This window comes from Vipera ursinii, assembly GCF_947247035.1.
Source record: "Vipera ursinii genome assembly, chromosome: W".
NCBI classification, from domain to species: Eukaryota; Metazoa; Chordata; class Lepidosauria; order Squamata; family Viperidae; genus Vipera; species Vipera ursinii.
In genome coordinates, this window is record NC_139522.1 from 43,788,553 (window position 1) to 43,813,754 (window position 25,202).

Consider the following 25,202-nt stretch of genomic DNA (forward strand, 5'->3'; position numbering starts at 1 on the left):
CATATTGTCCATTCTATGCTACAAAAAATTCACCTAGTTTTTTGTCTATTTACCTTAAATCCAGAAACTTGTCCATATTGTAAAATTATTTCCATTAGATCCAAAACTGATTGAGTTGGTTGACTTAACGTAATAACCTAGTCATCTGCAAACGTCCTCAGTCTATAATCTTGATCTCTAATTTTAATTCCCTGTATTTTCTTTGAATCACGTATTTTAATCAATAATATTTCCAATGTTAAAACAAACAACAATGGTGATAATGGACATCCCTGTCTTGTACCCTTTTCAATTTTACAAGCTTCTGATAAGCTACCATTAATTATTATTTGAGCTGTTTGTTTGTGATATATAGCCCTAATAGGTTGTAGAAACTTATCCCCTAATTGCATCTTCTGTAACACCTTAAATAAAAATTGCCAATTCAATTGATCGAAAGCTTTTTCAGCGTCCAAAAAAATCAGCGCTGCAGGGACTTGGTTATTTCTTTCTAAATATTCTAATACATTTACAATGTGTCTCATGTTATTTTTCATTTGCCTACCACTTATAAATCCTGTTTGATCAATATAAATCATTTGTTGCATAATCTTCATCAATCTATTTGCTAAAATTTTTGCAAATATCTTATAATCAGTATTTAACAACGATATAGGTCTATAATTTTTGGTTTGTGCAGGAACTTGATCTTCCTTTGGAATCAACATTATAAATGCTGTTTTCCATGATGGGGGTACCTCCCCTTCAGATTGAATCATTCTAAACCATTCTTTTAAAGGTTCCACCATCTCTAATTGAAAATTTTTATAATAAGTAGCAGTCAATCCATCTGTCCCAGGTGCCTTTCCTACTTTTAATTGTTTAATTGCTAAAATAATTTCTTCAGTGGTTATCAATTGAAAACCATCATTGACACCCTCCATAAGGAGGGAAAGCCTCAAAAGATAATTGCAAAAGAAGTTGGATGTTCCCAAAGTGCTGTATGAAAGCACATTAATAGAAAGTTATGTGGAAGGGAAAAGTGTGGAAGAAAAAGGTGCACAAGCAGCAGGGATGACCGCAGCCTGGAGAGGATTGTCAGGAAAAGGCCATTCAAAAGTGTTGGGGACTTTCACAAGGAGTGGACTGAGGCTGGAGTCAGTGCATCAAGAGCCACCACACACAGACGGATCCTGGACATGGGCTTCAAATGTCGTATTCCTCTTGTCAAGCCGCTCCTGAACAACAAACAACGTCAGAAGCGTCTTACCTGGGCTAAAGAAAAACAGACCTGGTCTGTTGCTCAGTGGTCCAAAGTCCGCTTTTCTGATGAGAGCAACTTTTGCATCTCATTTGGAAACCAAGGACCCAGAGTCTGGAGGAAGAATGGAGAAGCACACACTGCAAGATGCTTGAAGTCTAGTGTGAAGTTTCCACAGTCTGTGTTGATTTGGGGAGCCATGTCATTTGCTGATGTTGGTCCACTGTGCTTCATTAAGTCCAGGGTCAACGGAGCCGTCTACCAGGAGATTTTGGAGCACTTCATGTTTCCTTCCACAGACGAGCTTTATGGGGATGCTGACTTCATTTTCAAGCAGGACTTGGCACCTGCCCACACTGCCAAAAGCACCAAAACCTGGTTCAATGACCGTGGGATTACTGTGGTTGATTGACCAGCAAACTCGCCTGACCTGAACCCCATAGAGAATCTATGGGGCATTGCCAAGAGAAAGATGAGAGACATGAGACCGAACAATGCAGAAGAGCTGAAGGCTGCTATTGAAGCATCCTGGTCTTCCATAACACCTCAGCAGTGCCACAGGCTGATAGCTTCCATGCCACACCGCATTGAGGCAGTAATTGCTGCAAAAGGGGCCCAAACCAAGTACTGAGTACATATACATGCTTATACTTTTCAGAGGTCCAATATTGTTCTATGTACACTCCTTGTTTTATTGATTGCATGTAATATTCTAATTTTCTGAGATTGTGGATTTGGGGTTTTCATGAGCTGTACGCCATAATCATCACAATTATGACAAATCACAGCTTGAACTATCTTGGTTTGCATGTAATGAGTCTATCTCATATATTAGTTTCCCCTTTTAAGTTGCATTACTGAAATAAATGAACTTTTGCACGATATTCTAATTTTTCGAGTTTCACCTGTATGTGGTTAATATTCTACACATTCTTATCTGAAGACAGTTTACAGAAGAAAATTGCAGAAGACAATTACCGGGGAGTATGTGTAGTTATGCTAACAGGATTATGGCTACCTTGATCAACATCTGCCTTAAGGACAAGACTACGTTTGCTGACACAATGACTTTTAATACATTTCCTCTTTATTCCCCCCTTTTGAGACTTATCTCAACTTGTGACGATGAGTCTCAACAGAGGTCTTCTTTGGTTTGTAATCTTTCATATTCCCACATTGCCATTACCTGTGCAGTAGCTTTTCTTTCAGCAAGTAAAGCTAAGCTATTGGATATAGTTCTTATAAAAATAGGCAAGAAACAAGGAATCAACACACATCCTGCAGCTATCAGTCTTATGAGAGCCACAATTGCTTGTAACCCTGGAAGTTTGGGAAACCATCCACTGAAAATCTCTTGGAAATTAAAACCCTTCCAGGTTTGATCTGCATTGTGTGTCAATTGCCTCATTTCAGTGGTTAATTGTTTGATTACCTGTCCAGTTTCATCAATTTGAAGACAAAAATTTGAAAGATTAAATTTTCCCCACACTCCACCTTCTTTTACCAATAGGTATTCTAAAGCCAATTGGTTTTGATAGACTGCTGTCCGTGTCGTATGAAAAGAGACTCACACGAATGTTGAGCAGCTGTGTTCTTTATTGGTTAACATTCAGTCATACATGTATGTCTTAAACAATAGCTTTAGCAGTTAAACATTAACAGTTTACATGCCATCCCGAAATTGGTTGTTTTTCCTTATCTATTGCTTATCCCTTTCAATTAACACAAGGATTAATATATGTTCCAGTTTCTTGCATTCCATAAGCTTATCTTTCTAATTTAAGATCTTGTTTTTCGCATGTTATCTCAAGCGCACTCTGTACACTTCCTATGCAGTCCTTGTCTGAGGTTTGCCATCCAAGACAGGAATGTGCAGAATGTGTATTTCAAGATGGACTCAGAAAACATGCCTACATGTCCTCTCTTTTTATTTTAAATTGAGGAAACAAAGCCTTTTGAAGATTTTGAAGCTGAATGGGATGGAGAGAAACTGGAGCAGGGCGAAATAAGGCAATGAAAGATGGTATACATTGAGCAAAAAAACAACAAGCAATACAAAATCCAATGACCAAGAGGCCATAGAAAAACAGTTGACAGAGCCAAGTCCAATCAGGAAGCCAATTAGTCAACCATTCAAAAGGGGAGGGAGTATGAGTATTATCCAAAATATATGTTTGGAGTTTAGCTAATTCATCCTCAATAGTTTTATTCAAAGAATGGTAATGCACAGCACAAGCACGATTACCCACAAGCTTACAAAATCTCCCCTGACGTGCTAACAAATAATCAATTGCAAAGCGCTGTTGAATCATGTCTTGGTTGAGTTCTTCAATTTCAGCCTGCAAATCACGCACAATGGCAGCAGTGGCATTGATAGTCTTCTCCAAGCGACAAGTGAGCCCTAGAATAGAATGGCGATTTTCTTGTGCTATGATGCCAGGATAAGAACCTAAGGTGATAATGCTAGCAATGGCACCAGTAATAGCACAGCCAAAGGTGGAACCTCCAGAAAGCTGCTTGTCAATGATAACATTATCCTCACACATGGGACCCATGAGATCTCGACGAAGCCGGGAGGAAGAAACTGCAGGGGCAACTTGAACAGGTAGAGAAGAATAACCTATAGCAGCACACTGATAATTTTGAGGGTGCACATTTGTGGCATACTTATCAAAAAAGAACCACATATTAGGATCCTTCAGCTGCCATCCAGCACAAATGGAGCCTGGATTAGAGCTATCAGTGGCATTGAACAAGGGAAAGTCTTGCGGATATGATTCAGGGGCAATATTATGGCCATAAAGAGAGGTGTTAAAGGTTCCCCATAACCAATAGTAGTCAGAACAATAGGTATAATTTCCAGGTTTATTGAGAATTTTACGAGCTTTACTTATATCCTTCCAGTTGTTAAGCCAAGTATGACCGGCATGGCAACAAAAACAAACCCCTTTGTGAAATGGGTAAGTTTAAAATAACGCCACTGAACATTGTTCAGCTGAGTAGGAGGTTTTGAAAAGATCCAAGAATTCTGAATATTCTGTAGTTGGGAGACCACAAATGCAGTGGACACTATAAGATTCGGTATAAATGCCACTTGGCCAAGGGCCATAGGCGGCTCATAATATAGCACAACCCCTGGACCATGTACAGTGAACATGTATTGAGCGTGACACACCCATAAATTGGGACTCGGGGCAACATATGTGGTATTGCTATCCTCAAGGTCAGTGGTAGCTATAGCAGAAGGAAACAGCAAACAAAGGAACAATAAAACAGTGACAGAATTAGCTGTTATGATGGCAAATACAGCAGCTACCAAATACTCTGGTGTCTGAGGCAAGGCTGCCTTATCTAATTGCTGTTGGGCTTGATAAGTAGTAGCGTTCACTTGTCCCCATGTGAGTGCGCCAGCCTGTTCAGTTTTAACTTTTGGAAGCCGAGTCTCCATTTTCAGCTGAAGATTGAAGTTCGGAATTGGATTGGACAGACCCTGATGCCATGCCATGATACGGACGAATACAGCGAGCAGGCACCCACACAGCACGTTTAGTGTCAGGATCTTCTACTGCACCGTAGCCACGTCCCCAGGTAATCAGTCGAGCAGGGCCTTTCCACTGCGGATCAGGGCTTTGACGATAGTGCACCAAAGGTCTCTCCAATAACTTTTCTACTTGAAAATGATAATGAACAGGGGGCTTTGAAAAAGAATCTGAGACAGTTAGATAATTCCAAGTAAATAGCATGACTGCTAAGAAATCATTAATCCTTCGAAGATGGTAAGGCCCACTTTCCCCTTTCATTTGTTTTTCAAGTAAGCCCTTAAAGGTACGATGTGCACGCTCAATGATAGCCTGGCCCTGTGAATTGTATGGTATACCATGAATTAAATAAACATGCCAGCGAAGGCAAAACTGTGAGAAATCCTTGCTGACATATGCAGGCCCATTGTCAGTTTTCAACTGAGCTGGATGACCCATCACAGAAAAAGCAGACAAACAATGAGAAATAACATCCGCTGAACGCTCGTGACGAGAAGCAGTAACCCACAAAAAGCGAGAGTAAGTGTCAATAGAAGCATGTAAATAAATATAAGGTTTAAAGGGAGGAAACTGGGTAACATCCATTTGCCAGAGCTGATTGGCTGATGTGCCACGAGGATTAACCCCCATAGGAAAAGGAACAGCAGATTGCTGACAAGCAGGACAAGCATGAACAATGTCCTGGGCATGCGAAAAAGGAATATGAAATTGCTTTACAAGAGATTTTGTTGACTGATGAAAGAAGGAATGACTATCAATTGGATTGGAAAAAAGAGAAGCAATATTCCGTAACACGTTATCAGCAACGGCATTCCCTTGGGTGAGAGCATTATCAAAAGGAGAATGGCTTCGAATGTGTTCAACATAAAGAGGACAAGAGTGCTGTTCTAAGAGATGTTTAAGTGTAAGAAACAAAGATAACAAGTTAATGTCCAAATGAGGAGCACAATAAGCATAGGGTAAAGTTTGCATGGCAAGATAAACATACTGAGTATCTACCACAAGGTTATGCGAGAATCACTGCTGCAAGTTCTGAACGTTGTGCAGACACTTGGCGAGAAGTAAATTTGGTATGCCAGTGATTTAAGGAAAACCACGTAACCACTCCTCGAGTCGGAGAGACATCAGTAAAGACAGTAAGCGCGTTAGCCACAGGTGTCCAAGAAAATATAGAAGCAAATGGAGGGCTAAGCGTTGCCGTAATAGTGATACGGGGATCTTTGGGCAAAGAATATTCAACACTACCCACATAATTGGCAAGGGCTATCTGATAAGAATCAGACACAGTGAGTAAATGATCATGCTCTAATTTAGTTCTTGTGAAAGAAATAGAAACCAAATCACTGCCTGTTAATGCTAAAGCTCGCCGGCGTCCCTTAATAATTAGATCTTCTAAAGCAGATTGATACGGATAAATATTGCGTGGAGGGGTGGCAGACAAATGCACCCACTCATGAATATTAATCCTTTTATCAGAACATGGGGTATACAAACATCCTGTAGGTAAGGGGGATGTTGGAATAAGCGCAAGCTGAAGACAAGAGGTAGCACAGGGAAGACGATCTACAAACCTCCCTTTAAGCTTGGCAAACAATGTAGCCAAACAATCTCGTTGTTTGTCAGAGAGATAAACTAGATCTCCTGGCTGCTTAGGACCTTTAAGTAATTGAAAGAGAGGAAGCATTTCCCCTGTGGTGATAGAAAAAAAAGGGCGAGCCCAATTTATAATACCAAGCAATTTCTGCCACTGTACCAATGTATAAGATGATAAAACCTTCAGGTCAGGCAAGACAGGAATGGAAGAATCATGTAACAAACGATGTCCAAGGGATAGATAAGGCTCAACAAGTTGAATCTTTTCCTTTGCTATATACAGCCCCCTTTTTGCAACAACAGCCTCCAATGCAGCTGCAGTCTTGCGAGGATCTATAGATTCACCAGCAACCAGGATATCATCCATATAATGATACACAATATATGTGGGTTACATATCCCAAAATGGCTGAAGAGCCTGATCCACAAAATACTGACATAAAGTAGGGGAATTCAGCATACCCTGAGGCAATACACACCACTGATATCGCCGGGTAGGCATGCTGTTATTCAAAACAGGGACTGTAAAAGCAAATTTTTCTTTATCCTGAGCTTGCAAAGGGATGGTAAAGAAACAATCCTTTAAATCTACCACCAAAATTTTATAATTTGTAGGAATTAAGTTTGGATTAGGTAATCCACATTGCAAAGGACCCATAGGTTGAATACATGAATTGATTTTTCTGAGATTGTGCAAGAATCTCCATTTTCCACTTTTCTTTTTTATTACAAAAACAGGAGTGTTCCAAGGGCTAGTAGAAAATTCAATATGACCAGCTCGATATTGTTCCTCCACCAAAGTATGAAGGGCAGATAGCTTTTCCTGAGAAAGTGGCCACTGCTCTACCCAAACAGGCGTAGTACAGGTCCATTTAAGAGGTAGAGCCATCATCCAAAACTAAATGAGCATCTAAAAAGATAAGGATATCATGACCCCATATATTGGTGTGAATGTCAAGAATATACAGATGCAAAGAGAATGCCTTACCAGCACCAGTGGAAACTGAAATAGCATGAATGCTTTGCCACACATCTGTTGAACTGCCAACACCCCACAAAGAAGAAACGGGTTGCTTGGGCCACTGAACAGGCTACTATAATGAAGAAATAACAGTAACATCTGCTCCAGTATCTAAAAGACCCTGAAATGGTTGCTTATTTAAGTATAAAGTAAGTAGGGGGCAGGAAGAAGTAACTTGTTTCACCAGTGCCACCAAAGTGGAAGTGGAGCCAAAACCAGAATTTCCCTGAGCTCCCGTTCCTGGCTTCGGAACGACATAAGAAAGAAGTAATAGCTGAGCAATAGAAGAATTTTTAGGAATAAATTTTTACAACCAATTAGGGCACTATATCAAAAGCAAACAGCCCGTATAATAGTTAATAATAGTTTGACGGAAGTATGTAACATTGAAAAGGGCACAAGGCAGGGGTGCCCGTTGTCACCTTTACTATTTGTTTTAACATTGGAGATATTATTGATTAAAATACGGGATTCGGAAAAAAATTAGGGGAATTCAAATAAGAGATCAGGATTACAGACTGAGGGCGTTTGCAGATGATCTGGTTGTTACGGTAACTCAGCCTGAAGATTCAGTTGTAGAACTGATGGACATAATAATGCAATATGGGAAAGTTTCTGGATTCAAGGTTAACATACAAAAAAATAAAATGTTGTCTAAGAATATGACAGTATCACAAAAGGCTGTTTTAGAAGAGCTAACAGGATTTGAAATTGTTAAAAGGGTTAAATATTTGGGGATATATTTGTCACCCTCAAATGTAAAGCTATATAAAAATAATTATGAAAAGTTATGGGGAAAAGTTCAAAAAGAATTGGATAGCTGGAAAAAACTACAATTATCTTTATTGGGAAGAATTGCAGCAGTGAAAATGAATGTTTTGCCGAAATTTTTATTTTTATTTCAAATGATACCTATTCTTAAAAAGGATTTAAATTTGGAGGAATGGCAAAAGGGTATTAATAAATTTGTCTGGGCAGGGAAAAGGCCACAAGTTAAATTTGGGAAAAGATTTGGGTAAGAAATGTAAAATTTACGCAAGCTCAAAACTTAAGAGAGAACTTTTATAAAATGTTTTATAGGTGGCACTTAGATCCTAAAAAATTAGCAAGTATGTATCCGAACTGCCAGCCTAAATGTTGGAGGTGTGGTGGTGAAGATGCAACGTATTTTCATATATGGTGGACCTGTAAAAAGGTTAAAGCTTTTTGGATTAAAATCTGGTGGAACATGCAAAAGATATTTAAGAAAAGGATAAAGTTTTGTCCGCAATTGTTTTTATTGGGCATTATTACTGATACTACTGTTCTGGACATTAAGTTGATATTGAATTTAATTACGGCAGCAAGACTTTTAGTAGGGCAATATTGGAAGAAGGAAGAGCTGCCGACTATAGAAGAATGGACTTTCCAACCTGGCGGAAATGGCAAAGATCTCAGCGTACTTGAAAGACCATTCGCAACAGAGATATATTGTGGAGTGGAAAAAATGGATTGATTATATCCAGAATAAATATGGGACTAAAAACTTTCATCTAGCATTTGAATAAGTATTGATGTGATATTTATATTGCTTGTAGTTATTTTATAAGAGTTAAAGTGCGATAGATTTAATAGTTTATTGTTGTTTGCATAAGGTAGATTATGATTGTTTGTATTTTTATACCCTGTATTTAGCTCTGGGAAGTCGGGGAGGGGGAGAGGGAAGGGAGGGAGGTGTTGGGGAGGGTTGGGGAGAGGGGAGGGGGTTGGGAGGGGTTTTGTTTTGTTAAAAATAAAATGTATTGTAAAACTTTTCAATAAAAAAATTCACCTTGTCACTTACTTGCTTAACATCTCCCACAATTTGTTCCATTTTTTCACAAAGTTCCTTCTTTAGGTCATCAATCTTTAAATGTCTATGGAGATTCTCAGTCATGCAGACCATAGTTGTCCCAAAGATGCTTTTTCATGAGGCAACTGGACTTTTTTTGCTTTTCTTTGAAGACATTTCGCTTCTCATCCAAGAAGCTCCTTCAGCTCTGACTGGATGGTGGGGAATGGAAGGATTAATACTCCTTGGAGAAAGCTGGTCATTTGCATTCTTTTAGAGAGTCATTGATGCCACCTGGAGGTTTATCTGTGACATAACTAGTGCAAATGGGTGTGGAGCCTTCATGGAGCTAATAATAATAATAATAATAATTTTATTTATATACCGCCCTTCTCCCGAAGGACTCAGGGCGGTGAACAGGGCAGAAATATAAAAAAATAAAAAAATACAAAAGTTAAAAGAAAATTAAACATATGCCCGACTAAAAACAGTAAATACAGATATTAAAAATGACCATAAAAACCCAACCTATCCCCCATCAGGCCAGGCCGGCTTGTTCAAATAAGAGTGTCTTCAGATCGTGACGGAAGGAGCGAAGGTCGGGCGCTATCCGGAGCTCAACGGGCAACCAATTCCATAGCTCCGGGGCACCCACAGAGAAGGACCTCCCCCTGGGGGCCACCAATCGACATTCTCTGATCGGTGGCACCCTGAGGAGGCCCTCTCTGTGGGAGCGCACAGGGTGGAGGGAAGTTGATGCCGGCAGCAGGTGCTCCCTCAGGTACTCCGGACCCATGCCATGTAGGGCCTTAAACACCATTACCAGTACCTTGAATCTCACCCGGAAGACAACTGGTAACCAATGCAGCTCACGGAGCAGAGGTGTAACATGGGAGTATCGGGAGACTCCCAACACAACTCTCGCGGCTGCATTCTGTACCAGTTGGAGCCTCCGAGTGGTCCTCAAGGGCAGCCCCATGTAGAGAGCGTTGCAGTAGTCCAGACGAGAGGTCACGAGTGCGTGAGTGACCGTACATAAAGCATCCCGGTCTAGATAGGGCCGCATCTGGCGCACCAGGCGAACCTGGGCGAAGGCCCCCCTAGTCACAGCTACTATATGGTCTTCCAGAGTGAGCCGTGAATCTAGAAGGACTCCCAGGTTGCGAGCCCTATCTATGGGGGGTAATAGTTCACCCCCCATGGAAAGAGATGGAATGTTCTGAATATCCCAGGATGCCGGTATGCACAGCCACTCAGTCTTGTCGGGGTTGAGTTGAAGTCTGTTCCTCCCCATCCAGACCCGAACCGCCTCCAGGCAACGGGACATCACGTCGAGGGCATCACTGGGGTGGTTTGGGGTCGAAATAAAAAGCTGGGTATCATCGGCGTACTGATGATACCCAACTCCAAAACCACGAATGATCTCACCCAGCGGTTTCATGTAGATGTTGAACAGGAGAGGCGAGAGGACCGACCCCTGAGGAACTCCACAAACGAGAGACCTTGAGGTCAACCTCTGCCCCCCTGCCAACACCGACTGCGAACGTCCCAGGAGATAGGAGGAGAACCACTGCAAAACCGTGCCTCCCAATCCCAATCCCCTGAGACGCCGCAGCAGGATACCATGGTCGATGGTATCGAACGCTGCTGAGAGGTCTAATAGGACTAGGACAGAGGAATATCCTCTGTCCCGAGCCCTCCAGAGATCATTCACCAGAGCGACCAATGCCGTCTCCGTGCTGTACCCGGGCCTGAAACCCGATTGGTACGGGTCTAGATAATCCGCTTCATCCAGAACCAGAGGGAGCTGATGCGCCACCATGCTCTCAACAACCTTCGCAAGAAAGCGAAGGTTGGAGACAGGACGATAGTTGTTTAACACAGTTGGGTCCAAGGCAGGCTTCTTGAGGAGAGGTCTCACCACCGCCTCCTTCAAGACGGTGGGGAAATTACCCTCACTCAAGGAAGCAGATATAACTGCCTGGAACCAGCCTCGTGTCCCCTCCCGGGCTGCATAAACCAGCCAGGAAGGGCACGGGTCCAATAAACATGTGGTGGAGCTCAGCCTCCCCATAATCCTGTCCACTTCCTCCGGAGTCACAGAATCAAACTCCTCCCAGGTAATATCGATAAGACCACCCATGTCCTGATCGTCAGACTCTGCCCAGTCAGAGTCCAGACCGGTCCGAATCCGAGCGATTTTGTCCGACAGATGTTGGTTAAACTCCTCGGCACGACCCTGCAAGGGTTCCTCCCTCACCTCCTGATTACGGAGGGAGCAGGTCACCCTAAACAGGGCGGCAGGGTGATTATCTGCAGACGTGATAAGGGTAGCGAAGTGATTAGACCTCGCCGCCCTTATCGCAGCGAGATAAGACCTAATGTAGGTTCTTAGTCGCAATCGGTCGGATTCGGATCGGCTGGATCTCCAACAGCTCTCTAGGCCCCATCTCCGACGCTTCATCTCCTGAAGCTCCGCGGAAAACCATGGAGCTCGATGGGATCTGCACCGGGTCAGGGGCCGCAAGGGTACAACTCGATCGAGAGCCTCCGTGGCTGCCCTTTCCCAGGCTTCCACTAAGGCATCCGCCGAGTTGTGAGCGAAGGAGGCAGGTGGGGACCCCAGCGCTGCCTGGAACCTCTCAGGGTCCATTAAGCGCCTAGGGCGGTACCATCTCGTTGGTTCCACACCCCCACGGTGGGGAGTGGCAAAACGGAAGACCAGCTGCAGGAGATGATGATCGGTCCATGACAGGGGCATAACAATTGGGGAGCCCCCACCAAGATCATCTAACCACTGTCCAGATAAGAAAATCAGGTCAAGGGTGTGGCCTCCCACATGAGTCGGTCCATGAATTACTTGCGTCAGGTCCATGGCCATCATGGAAGCCATGAACTCCCGAGCTAACTCAGATGATCCTCCCAGGGATGGTAGATTGAAGTCACCCAAAACTATAAGTTTGGGGAACTCAATCACCAACCCAGAGAGGATATCGAGAAGCTCAGGCAGGGCTGCTGCTGGGTGACTAGGCGAAAGGTACACCAGCAGCAAGCCCAACTGCGTACCAGGGCCACATCTCAAGAAGAGAGACTCACACCCGACTATCTGGGGAACGGTGGTCTCCCGCGGACACAAGGTCTCCCTCATGACAACCGCCACTCCCCCGCCCCTACCCTGAGCCCAAGGCCGGTGCAGCACCCGGAAACCTGGTGGGCAAAGATCGACCACAGGAATACCGCCCTCTGGGCCCAACCAAGTCTCCGTGATGCAAGCCAGGTCCGCATGCTCACCCTCGACCAGATCCCGGATGAGAGGAGCCTTATTAACAACAGACCTGGCGTTCAAGTACACCAAGGGGAGCTCAGGTGGCTGCACATCCTCGCTCCCGGGACCTCGGGGTAGAAACAGAGGGTCGGAGTGCCTCACCGCTTGTAAGCAGCGGAGAGGCCTTCCCAGAAGTTGATACGGCCCTCTGTTCATACGCCTGCTGCCATTCCCTAACGTTGTGGGAATAAGTAATCCCACGACCCGCTCTGGAGCCCTGGAGGCAACCGACCCCCACTCCCCCCCCGGCGATCAATCCCGGACCTGGCCTGAACAACAGTTGTTGGACTACCCCCCATTTCCAAACAACCAAAAGAAATTCCCACTCCCCTCCCTAACCCCACAAAAAATTTAGCTAAGAAACTTACCAGGGGCCTGTTATTAAATTTATATCGGAGGCCCCTACCCGTGCCCAGCCATCTCTCAGGGTCCCAACAATCGGGCCCTTCCTCGAAATTATAAGTGGCTAGAGAGGCAGGTCGCACCCAGGAAGGGGGGGCACCCCTGAGGGCGAACAAGTCCGTGCAAGTATAACAGAGACGAGGCATAAGGAGCAAATCCAGGGGAAGGCAGTCCCATATTAGTTGATTAGGAGGCTCCAAACAGAGGGTAGATGGGTGTCCAGACCATCCACCCAGCTTCACTGCCACGCAGCTGGGCGAACCCCCAGAACAGGCCAACCACCATCCTTTCACGACGGTCGCGGATCCTGTTCCTGGGGGTGGTCTGGAACACACACTCTAGGTAAGGCATACCCCATAGAGCTCTCACCTCTAGGGGCAGCAGATGTAAGTTCAAGCCACCCTCTCATGGTGGCTTATACCTAGAGCCCTCTGAGTCCTTTGGGGATGAAATGCAGGTTAGTAGACAAATGTTCGTACAGGGCAAAGATATAATAGGCCATGATAGTTCCGTCTGCTAATGGCCGGCCACTCAAGACGCCACCATAGTTCCTCCGCCGCTCCACCATTCCAGGCGATTTTTCCTGGCTGCAGCCCCATGGGCCCCCAATTGTCCAATGGTTGGGCCTTCCAGAGCACGGCCTTCAAAGTGCGGCTCCTCCGGGCCTACTAGCTTTCTCCGGGCCCCGTCGGGCTCCATCGTCACCAACCAGCTGACAATAGGTGCCGCGCAGAGCACAGATCTTTCGGGCTCCTCCGGAACGACCAGACTCAGCTGGGCTCCACTGGGCTCCACCGGGCTTACCCGGCTAACCTGGACCATGGTCGATGGTATCGAACGCCGCTGAGAGGTCTAATAGGACTAGGACAGAGGAATATCCCCTGTCCCAAGCCCTCCAGAGATCATTCACCAGAGCGACCAATGCCGTCTCCGTGCTGTACCCGGGCCTGAAACCCGATTGGTACGGGTCTAGATAATCCGCTTCATCCAGAACCAGAGGGAGCTGATGCGCCACCATGCTCTCAACAACCTTCGCAAGAAAGCGAAGGTTGGAGACAGGACGATAGTTGTTTAACACAGTTGGGTCCAAGGCAGGCTTCTTGAGGAGAGGTCTCACCACCGCCTCCTTCAAGACGGCGGGGAAACTACCCTCACTCAAAGAGGTAGATATAACCACCTGGAACCAGCCTCGTGTCCCCTCCCGGGCTGCATAAACCAGCCAGGAAGGGCACGGGTCCAATAAACATGTGGTGGAGCTCAACCTCCCCATAATCCTGTCCACTTCCTCCTGAGTCACAGGATCGAACTCCTCCCAGATAACATTGACAAGACCACCCATGTCCTGATCGTCAGACTCTGCCCAGTCGGAGTCCAAACCGGTCCGAATCTGAGCGATTTTGTCTGACAGATGTTGGCTAAACTCCTCGGCACGACCCTGCAAGGGTTCCTTTCTCACCTCCTGATTAAGGAGGGAGCGGGTCACCCTAAACAGGGCAGCCGGGCGGTTATCTGCGGATGCGATGAGGGTAGCGAAGTGATTAGACCTCGCCACCCTTATCGCTGCGAGATAAGACCTAATACAGGCTCTTAGTCGCAATCGGTCGGATTCAGACCGGCTGGATCTCCAACAGCTCTCTAGGCCCCGTCTCCGACGCTTCATCTCCCGGAGCTCCGCAGAAAACCATGGAGCCCGCTGGGATCTGCACCAGGTCAGGGGCCGCAAGGGTACAACTCAGTCAAGTGCCTCCGTGGCTGCCTTTTCCCAGGCTTCCACTAAGGCTGTGAGCAAAGGAGGCAGGTGGGGACCCCAGCGCTGCCTGGAACCTCTCAGGGTCCATTAAGCGCCTGGGGCAGAACCATCTCATTGGTTCAACACACCCACGGTGGGGAGTGGCAAAACGGAAGACCAGCCACAGGAGATGATGATCGGTCCATGACAGGGGCAAAACAATTGGGAAACCCCCACCAAGATCATCTAACCACCGTTCAGATAGAAAAACCAAATCAAGGGTGTGGCCCCCCACATGAGTCGGTCCATGAATTACTTGCGTCAGGTCCATGGCCATCATGGAAGCCATGAACTCCCGAGCTAACTCAGATGATCCTCCCAGGGATGGTAGATTGAAGTCACCCAAAACCATCAGTTTGGGCAACTCAATCACCAGCCCCGAGAGGATATCGAGAAGCTCAGGCAGGGCTGCTGCTGGGTGACTAGGCGAAAGGTACACCAGCAGCAAGCCCAACTGCGCCCTAGGACCACATCTCAGGAGGAGGGACTCACACCCGACTATCTGGTGAACGGTGGCCTCCCGCGGACACAAGGTCTCCCTCATAACTACTGCCACTCCCCCGCCCCTACCCTGAGCCCGAGGCCGGTGCAGCACCCGGAAACCTGGTGGGCAAAGATCAACCAGAGGGATACCACCCTCTGGGCCCAACCAGGTCTCCGTGATGCAAGCCAGGTCCGCATGCTCACCCTCAACCAGATCCCGGATGAAAGGAGCCTTATTGACAACGGACCTGGCATTCAAGTACACCAGCCGGAGCTCAGGTGGCTGCACATCCTCGCTCCTGGAACCTCGGGGCGAAAACAGAGGGTCGGAGTGCCTCACCGCTTGTAAATAGCGGAGACGCACTCCCGGATGTCGATACGGCCCTCAAGAGAACTTTGGATTTCTGGACCATTACTTACAGGAAGGAATTGTGGCAAGAGATAGGCTGCACCTCACAAAGGGAAGAATGTGTTTGGAGAACAACTGGCTTGGCTCATTGGATATCAGAATCCATTTATATTTCATTTCTAACTATCTCCTCTGATCTAAAACCAAATCTCACCTTTCCCTGTATTCTGCCATACTCCCAAGGGGTAGGGGGGATATGAAATGATAGAAGGGGTGAAAGTTGTAGGAACTTTGGGGGCAAGTGACCATGTCATACTATAAATCAACATATTGCAGGCACAGGTAATTGAACAAAGTTAAAGTAGTATTTTAGACTTCAAGAGGCCTGACTTCAACAAACTACTGTAAGACGGAGATTAGGAAGGATTCCATGGATGGAAATCCTAAAGAGAAAAACAATTGAAGATGGTTGGGAAACTGAAAAACAAGGTTATAAAACCCAAACACAATACCACAGAGAAATAAAAAAAAGAGAGACCTCAGATGAAACCAGCATGGTGTTATGGTCCTGCTGGAGGCTGGCTCCAATGAGGAGGACGATCTGGAGCCAGGGCCATCAGAATTGTGCTGGAAAGGAATGCAGTCCCAGGAACTTCAGGAGGTGGGGTGAGTGATCGCCCAAATGAGCAGCCACCCATGGAAGCAGAAGAGGGAGAGGGCAGGGAGGCAAAGTGGCAGTGGGTCAGTTCTGATGAGGAACAGCTGCTATCCCTGCCCGATCCATGGACAAGGAGAGTGGAGTGCCCCAAGGCACAGCAGAGGGTGGCTTGGCTACTCACAAGAAAGCAGCCTCAGTCCTAATGAGAAGCACTGGGTGGGGAGTGATTTAAGGGAATAGAGTGGGGTGGTTGGTTGTCAGAGACAACTGTTTTTCTTCAGTGTGATGTCTCTGCCTCTTTGCTTCATTCCCGTGCCTTGATTCAAGTTCGAGGAGGGCTTCATTACCTCAACCTTGCTCCTGGACTTTGTGCATGAGTTGGACTTTCCTAACGAGACCAGTTCTTGCCCCATTGTAACTCTGGACTAGTCAAGTTGAATTATTGACAGCCTCTCGAATGTGTTGGTCATGTGCTTGGGCCTTACTTCATTCTGTGCTCAAGCCTTACTATTTGGGTGCTAGCCATTTGCCCCCTTGTTGCCTGTGTCTCTGGTGTTGGACTGCTGCTCTTAGCCAACCTCCACTGGTGAGCCCCAGTCCTTGGTTAGGAAGTAGTCCAGTCACAGAAGTCACTGCTTTGAGCCCCCAAGATTGCAGGGAAACAGACTGAGGGTTCTTGGGGAATGCGTTAAATGGTTTAGTTGTGAAATAAACATACTAAATTCCTCTCAAGAGTTAATTGCATGAACTGGGACAGGACACATGGTTGCATAAAGAGGTCTCTGACAAACTGAGGGACAAAAAGGACAAGTATAAAAAATAGAAAAAGGGGCACATAGCTAGGACAGAATACCAGTAAATACCCCGAATCTGCAAGGATGGAATCAGGAAAGCTAAGACTCAGAATGAATTAAGACAAATGCCAAAAATAAAGTTTCTTTCACTATGTAAGAAACAAGAAGAAAGTCAAGGAAATAATAATAATAATAAGTTGGAAGGGACCTTGGAGGTCATCTAGTCCAACCCCCTGCTCAGGCAGGAAACCCTATACCATTTCAGGCAAATGGCTAGCCAGTCTCTTCTTAAAAACTTCCAGTGTTGGAACATTCACCACCTCTGGAGGCAGGTTGTTCCACTGGTTAATTGTTCTAACGGTCAGGAAGTTTTTCCTTAGTTCTAGGTTGCTTCTCTCCTTGACTAGTTTCCATCCGTTGCTTCTTGTCCTGCTTTCAGGTGCTTTGGAGAAGAGCTTGACTCCCTCTTCTTTGTGGTAGCCCCTGAGATATTGGAACACTGCTATCATGTCACCCCTCACCCTTCTCTTCATTAAACTACACATACCCAATTCCAGCAACCGTTCCCTATATGTTTTAGCCTCCAGCCCCCTAATCATCTTTGTTGCTCTTCTCTGTACCCTTTCTAGAGTCTCGACATCTTTTTTACATCGTGGTGACCAAAACTGGATGCAGTATTCCAGGTGTGGCCTTACCAAAGCATTGTAAAGTGGTATTAGTACTTCACTTGATCTTGATTCTATCCCTCTGTTAATGCAGCCTAGCACTGTGTTGGCTTTTTTGGCAGCTGCAGCACACTGCTGGCTCATATTGAAGTGATTGTCTACTAAGACTCCGAGATCCCTCTCACAGTTACTACTATTGAGCAAGGTACCACCTATACTATACCTATGCATTTGATTTTTCCTGCCTAAATGTAGAACCTTACTTTTTTCACCATTGAATTTCATTTTGTTAGATAGTGCCCAGTGTTCGAGTCTGTCCAGATCCTTCTGTATCTTAAGCCTATCTTCTGGAGTATTGGCTATTCCTGCCAGCTTGGTGTCGTCTGCAAATTTGATGAGTTCCCCATCTATCTCATCATCCAAATCGTTAATGAAGATATTGTTAGATGTTTTTGTGCCAGCCATGGCAGTTCCTTAACAGGTCACCAGATGGGAGCAGAGGATGGTTCAAGGCCACGCTTCCAAGCCAGCAGCCAGCAGCAGAAGCAAGATGCCTGGAGGTTCCAGCAAGAACCCCTCTGAGATGGATGGCAGGAGATCCCTGATTGTGACCAGGAGTCTTCAATCAAGGATGGCAGCCCTGCATCCAGCCCCTGACGCAAGCTTCAATCCAGGTGAGGGCACAGATGACCTCTATCCCCCCAGAGGACCCAGCGGAGCGCCAGGGACCCCTTCACATGCCTCCCTACAGCCGCAAGCCACAGAGGGAAGCATGGAAGGCCTGCAGTCCACCCAAGACTGCCCAGACACTGGGGAAGCAGCCTGGGACCAGGCCAACCCCAGCGTGGACCAGCTGACTGACCGGGAATTCAGGGAGCTGCTCCGAACGCTCCTTGCAGCGCGAAGGACGCCACAAGCCTCTCCACGAGGGATACCAGCGCAGGGGACCTCTGGACACCGGGTAAGTCCTTCTCCAGCACCCAGGAGGCCCCCTAACATGGCACCGGTCACCCTGGGGGACCCCGGGGACCCGGAGCTTTTGGTGGGAAATTTCCCGCCAAACTGTGACCTGAAGCTTCCCGGGCCAACCGGAAGCAACATGGTGGCCCCCAGACCACCTACCCCAGCGAAGCTTGGTAGGCCTCAGCTAGGCCTCGAGGCCCAGCAACCGGTGGCAGCCAGCTGAAGCAGCATGCAAACCACCAGCCCCCCCCACCGGAAAGCCTCGAGGCCTATGCAAGCCTCGAAGCCTGCTCAGCCGCACCTGCTACAGCAGGGATCAGAGCAGCCATCCAGGTCCTGGTTGTGACCCTGGAGGCCACAATGATCACAGCCTCGACATTGGGGGTAGCCAGCCTCCCTCGCTACCACCAGGAGCCTGACTACGGGGGGGGCGTTCAGTCCGGAGCCCCCCAACTGTGCCCCGCGCCTCCAGAGGGCCTCCGTAGGAGCTCTAGGGCCTCCAACCCTCTCTCCGGGGCCTAACTGCCAGGAGGCGTCCGGCCTGGAGCCTCCCAGCTAGGTCTTGCAACACCAGAGGGCCTCTGGGGAACCCCTGGGCCCTCCAGCCTACCCTACGCCACTGCCCAGACGCCCTGCTTACCAGATGATCTTCGGGGGGCCTCCGGACGAGGCCCCCACCTCCAACACCATCTCCAGCTGCCTCTGGGATCTTCTGGACCAGCGATGGGCCCCTCCGGGCGATCCTCGGCATCTCCGGGCCATCCCGGCCCCAGCCTGCAGTCTTCGCCCCCCCAGTGGGTGTTCCAGTGCCGGGGAGGCTTTCGCAGGAATCGTCGGGGCTTCTGCAGCCTTCAGCCCCTCTTCAGGCCCAGACCCCGACCTGCAGGCCTAGGCCTGGGCCTGGCCCAGAGGCAGAGAGAGAGACATCTGCTCCCTTCGCCTACTGGGCTCAAATGAGTTCTGAGCATGCTCAGTCGGGGCCATCTGAAAAAGAGGGCAATAATCAGAGAAAAATACCAACACTTGCCAGCAGAGGGATCCCTCTTCCATTCACCTCAATGGAAAACTCACACAGATATAGAAATGGACAAAGAGCTGGGGAAAATTTCCTTTATTCCCAGACCCCTGCATCTGCTTCTGCTCTCCCAAATAATTTTGAAAAATTGCATCTCGGGGGGGGGGGGAATTTTAGCAGCTGGAATAAGGAAGTGCAGGTTTGTCTCTTAAAGGAAGGGACTCTAGAAATGGTTCTGGACCCCCCACCTCCTCCCTGGGGGCCCCAAGAAGAGTGGTATCATAGGAAAGCATATAGCACTCTACTGAGCTCACTGGATGCTAACTTGTACCCCAGCAATCCAGATGGGCTCACAGCTGGTGAAGTTTGGGGCTTGTTATATAGCTTATTCAAAAGTGACAGCCTGGGCTCCACCACCAGGCTCACATCTGAGTTTTATAACACCAAGCTGAGGTTTGGGGCTAGCATGGCAGAGCACCTGGGAAAATTGAAGGCGCTCAGGGCAGAACTGATGCACTGGGAGGCTCAATGAAGAGTACAGGAGGCGTAGAGATGCAGGAGAATACGCCAGAGCCACCACTCAGCGTGCCAGCAGGAGGCACCACAACTCAGAGCAGGTCAATGCTCTACTCAGGTGTTTCATCTGTGACTCTGAGGAGCATCTGAAGAAGGACTGCCCCCATCACCAGCAATGCCCCAAGCGTGGTTCCAATCAAGGAAGGGGCAAGGGGCAGAGAAGGGGGTGTGGTGGGGGCAAAGGTGGTGCCAAGGGCAATTTTGTATGTACTTGTACTCTCACCCCCGCCACAAAGACTGGTGGCCCCACTGGCCTATGGTTACTGGACTCTGGAGCTTCATCCCATATTGCCAACATGAAGCAAGTGTTTAAAAGGTTGAGGAGGCAGTATTTCCTCACTGCTGTTGATGATTTCTTGCGGTACAGCCATGTGTATACCCTCACAGAAAAATCCGAAGCCTTCGACCCCATAAGATCGCTATACAACCTTGTGGAGACTCAGCACAAGACCAAGATCGCACAGCTGCAAAGCGATCGCGGGGCTGAGAACAAGACGAAGAGGTCAGCCTACCTGGTCCAGATGGGGAGGATGAGCCGTCCAGTCCCGAGGGGGAAGACACGCCATCTTTGCCCGACTCTTTGCCTCCAGCGACGCCTCAGAGGCCCGTGCCCAGCACCTGGGACCGAGGGCCTTCACATCCCGGTTGTGAATGGCCAGCTGACAAGGAACCCGCAGAAGAAAAGGGCGGTGAGTGGCAGGAGGTCAGGAGGTCAAAGCGCTCCAACAAAGGGGTCCCGCCAAAAAGGATCGACATTGGGCACATTGCGTCCGTCAACAGCGTCGTGGTCACCCCAAAATCCTTCTCTGACATCCAGGAGCTGCCCATCAAAGAACAGGAGAAGTGGCAGCTCGCAATGGAGCAGGAGATGGCAAGCCTGAGAAAGCTCAAGGTCTTCACCCCCCAGCAACCACCGAAGGAGAGGAAAGTCATTGGCACAAGGTGGGTTTTCAAGGCCAAACCACTTGCCAATGGCCGCTACCTGTATAAGGCCCACTTGGTACCACAGGGGTTTGCCCAGCGCTACATGGAAGACTACGGGGAGACCTACTCTCCAACCGTCCGGGCAGAGAGCGTCAAGGCCGCCCTCATAACTGCAGCTGCTCTGGGGGAGGAAGTCTACCAATTCGACATCCAGATGGCTTACCTCCACGCCAACTTGGACTGGAAGATCTACGTGAGGGCCCCTCCTGGCTACCAGCAGGAGGGGAAAAACACATGGCTGCTCCAATAGGGGTTATATGGCCTCAAGCAGTCGGGGAAACTATGGTACGACTGCCTTAGAAAAAGCTTAGAACGAATTGGTTTCAGGGCATCCCATGCAGATGAGTTCGTTTTCACACGCAACTCCAAGGGTACCACAGAACGGGTGTTAGTTTATGTGGATGACCTCCTATATGTAGGGCCTAGCAAGGAAAGGTGTGATGAATTTGCCAAGGCCCTGGGGGAAAGGTTTACCCTGAAGTCCTTGGGGCGGGTTGACAGGTACTTGGGTGTGCACATCTTGGCCACTGAGAAGGGGTTCGCCCTATCTCAGAAAGAAAAGATTGAGGAGTTGTTGGCCAGATGCAAAATGGCAGAATCTAACCCAACGCGTAGCCTGATACACAGTTACTATTACAGTCACACTCACGAGGACAGTCCTGAGTTCACAGATAATAAGCTTTACAGATCTGTGATTGGCTCCTTGCTATATATTAGCAATTGGAGCAGGCCTGACATAGCTTTAGCTGTGAATCTATTGTCCAGGCATGGGGAACACCCAAAGGAATTCCACGGGACTGCTGTTAAGAGGGTACTTAGGTACCTCAGGGGCACGGCTGATGCTCTCCTTGTGCTGGAGCCAGAGAAGGGGAAGCCGACCCAGTTCTCTGCTTACTTGGATGCAGACTGGGCTGGTGACACCAAGAGTAGACGGAGCACCTCTGGTTTCCTCATATTGCTAAATGGCTGTCCTATCCATTGGCATGTTAGGCAGCAAAAATTTGTTTCTTGCTCCACGGCCGAGGCGGAATATGCCAGTTTGTCGGACACGGCCAATGATTTGATTTGGTTCGATGCTCTGATAACGAGCATCTGGGCACCTCCTCCTCTGCCCATCCAGATTCAAGAAGACAATACAGCCGCAATTGGGATCTCAGGGGCATACGCAGTGGGCTCTAGGTCCCGCCACATAGACATCCGCTATAAAAATGTCAGGCAGCTTGCCAGAATGGGATTCCTACATGTCAAACATTGTAGCACAACTGATCAGGTAGCTGACCTGTTCACCAAACCAGTACCCATTGACCAGCACAACCTTCTGTGTAAGCGTTTGTGTTTGGTCTTGTGAACGTGTACAATACGTCTATATGTCTATGACACCTACTCGCCCCCTCACACACACTCACTGGTCCCTGTCATTGGCTGGCAAGAAGGGGAATTGTTAGATGTTTTTGTGCCAGCCATGGCAGTTCCTTAAAAGGTCACCAGATGGGAGCAAAGAGGCACCTTTGCTCCCACTGGTGGGTCAGGGGCCTCCGGCCCCTGCAGCTCCATTAGAGAGAGTTAATGGTCCTCTGGCCCCCTCACTCTCATTGGTAAGGGAGGGGCCGGGAACTCCCATAAAAACCCCTGCACAGGGGCTGCTCTTTAGCTCTTGTTCTAGCTCCCTTTGCGACTGATCCATGGGCTCAATCCAGACATGGATGCCTCCATGCCAGGGAACTCTTTTTCTCTGCTTTATATTTAAATAAAGCTTCACCTGATTGCATCCCTGCATGCAGCCTTTTTCTTGGAAGCGCCTCAACGAGCCATTGGTCTTGTGAGGACTCTTACAGATATTGAAGAGCACTGGGCCCACAACAGAGCCCTGGGGCACCCCACTACACACTTCCTTCCATGTAGATGCAGTTCCATTGAGGACCACACGCTGAGTACGGCCTGTCAGCCAGCTACGAATCCATCTGGTGGTGATGCTATCTAACCCACAGTTTTCTATCTTATCAAGTAGTAGGTTGTGATCTACTTTATCAAATGGCTTACTGAAGTCCAAGTAAATTATATCTACAGCATTCCTCTGGTCCACTAATTTTGTCACTTGGTCAAAGAATGTGATAAGATTTGTCTGGCATGATCTGTTTTTGACAAACCCATGTTGACTTTTAGTGATGACTTTGTTTGCATCAAGGTGTTCGCTGATTTGTTGTTTGATTATCTTTTCCAGAATCTTCCCAGGTATTGAGGTCAGGCTGATAGGTCTGTAGTTTCCTGGATCTATTTTTTTCCCTTTTTTGAAGATGGGAACTACATCAGCTCTCTTCCAGTCCTCTGGTAGTTCTCCAGTGCTCCAGGATCTATGAAAAATATAGTTCAGTGGTTCTGAGATCACGTCTGCCAGTTCCTTGAGAACTTTGGGGTGTAATCCATCTGGTCCTGGTGATTTGAACTTGTCTAGGCTGGAAAGGTGTTCACTTACCATTTTTTGCCTATCTTAACTTGCATTTCTATTCTGTTTTTATGGCACTGGTTTTGGTAGGTTGGACTGTTTTTTCCCTTTGTGTAAAGACAGATGCAAAAAACGAGTTAAATAGTTCTGCTTTCTCCCTATTGCTTGTCACCTTCTTGCCACTTTCCCCTGCTAATGGACCAATCATTTCCTTAACTTTTTTCTTGCTTTTTATATGTTGAAAGAAGCATTTTTTGTTATTTTTGGCTTTGGTCGCAAGCCTAAGTTCATTTTGAGCCTTAGCTTTCCTCACTTCATCTTTGCAGGCACGGGCTATTTGCTGATATTCTGACTTAGTTATGTGCCCCTCTTTCTAATTCTTATACTTGTCCTTTTTATCTTTCAATTTATCAGAGAGTTCTTTATACAGCCATGCTGGTTTCTTTTGAGAGCTGTTATTTTTCTTCTTTGTTGCTATTGTACTAGACTGGGCCTTTATTATCTCACTTTTCAAAATTTCCCAAGCTTCTTGAGTTGTTTTCCCCTTTAGGATTCTCATCCATGGAATTCTTCCCATGGTCTCTCTAAGTTTATTGAAATTAGCTCTTTTAAAGTCCAAGACTCTAGTTTTGCTGTGTTCTATTGCTTGTGATTGGTTCACTAATGGGAGAGGATGGCAAGAAGGTGACAGGCAGCAAACAGAATGTGGAAATGCTTAATTTCTTCTTTGCATCTGTATTCATGGAATACACTACCTGCATCAGGGTTTCAACCGCAGCCATAGGTGCTGGCATTGCTGGTTGTATGAGGGGAAGAGAGGGGGTAGCCAGAGTCACCAGTGGCTTCATACCACCTAACCCAGTTACCACGGCTGTGGTTCCCAGCATTGCAAATGCATGAATCTCCATTCCCCAAACTTCTCCCTTAATTGCTCCATGGATGGGCTGTGAGCAGCAATTGGGAGCTTCTACTCAGCAGGGTCGTCCCACTCGGCCAGTTGTCTTGCTTTCCACTTGCCTCCCTGGACCACGTTGATCCCTGGAGGGATGAGGGGTTCTTCGGCCTCTGCTAACTTGCCCACATTCATTGCCCAGTGGGTCTTCAGTCCCTGATATGGAGCATCCTTCACCCTCTCTCTCGTGGCTGCAGGTTGTTGCTCGGACCTCTTGGCCTTTAGTTTCAGGCACGTGCCAGCTGGCTGTATCCATGCTCTGGCTTGGGGTGGTGCGCTGGAACTTCCCAAGCTGAGACCTCTCTTCTTCTCCTCTGAACCTTTGTCTGCTGTTGACACCTCGGGGTTGTTGACCTCCTGGTGGGATCCAGGCAGGTTACTATTGTGAGAACTGTCTTAATGTCAGCCGTCCCATTGGTAAATGCAGCAAAAGAAACTCCTGGGACATTTTTTTTACCAAGAGAATAACTTTCCTGATAATTCCACATAGGCACAGAAGTAGCAAAGCCAGTTCTAAAGTTTTCATGCAAAAACCAGCATAGGTAAAATCTCCCTTTTCCCCTGGACCACCCCATGGTTCATTGTCCACCAATCAGTTGTA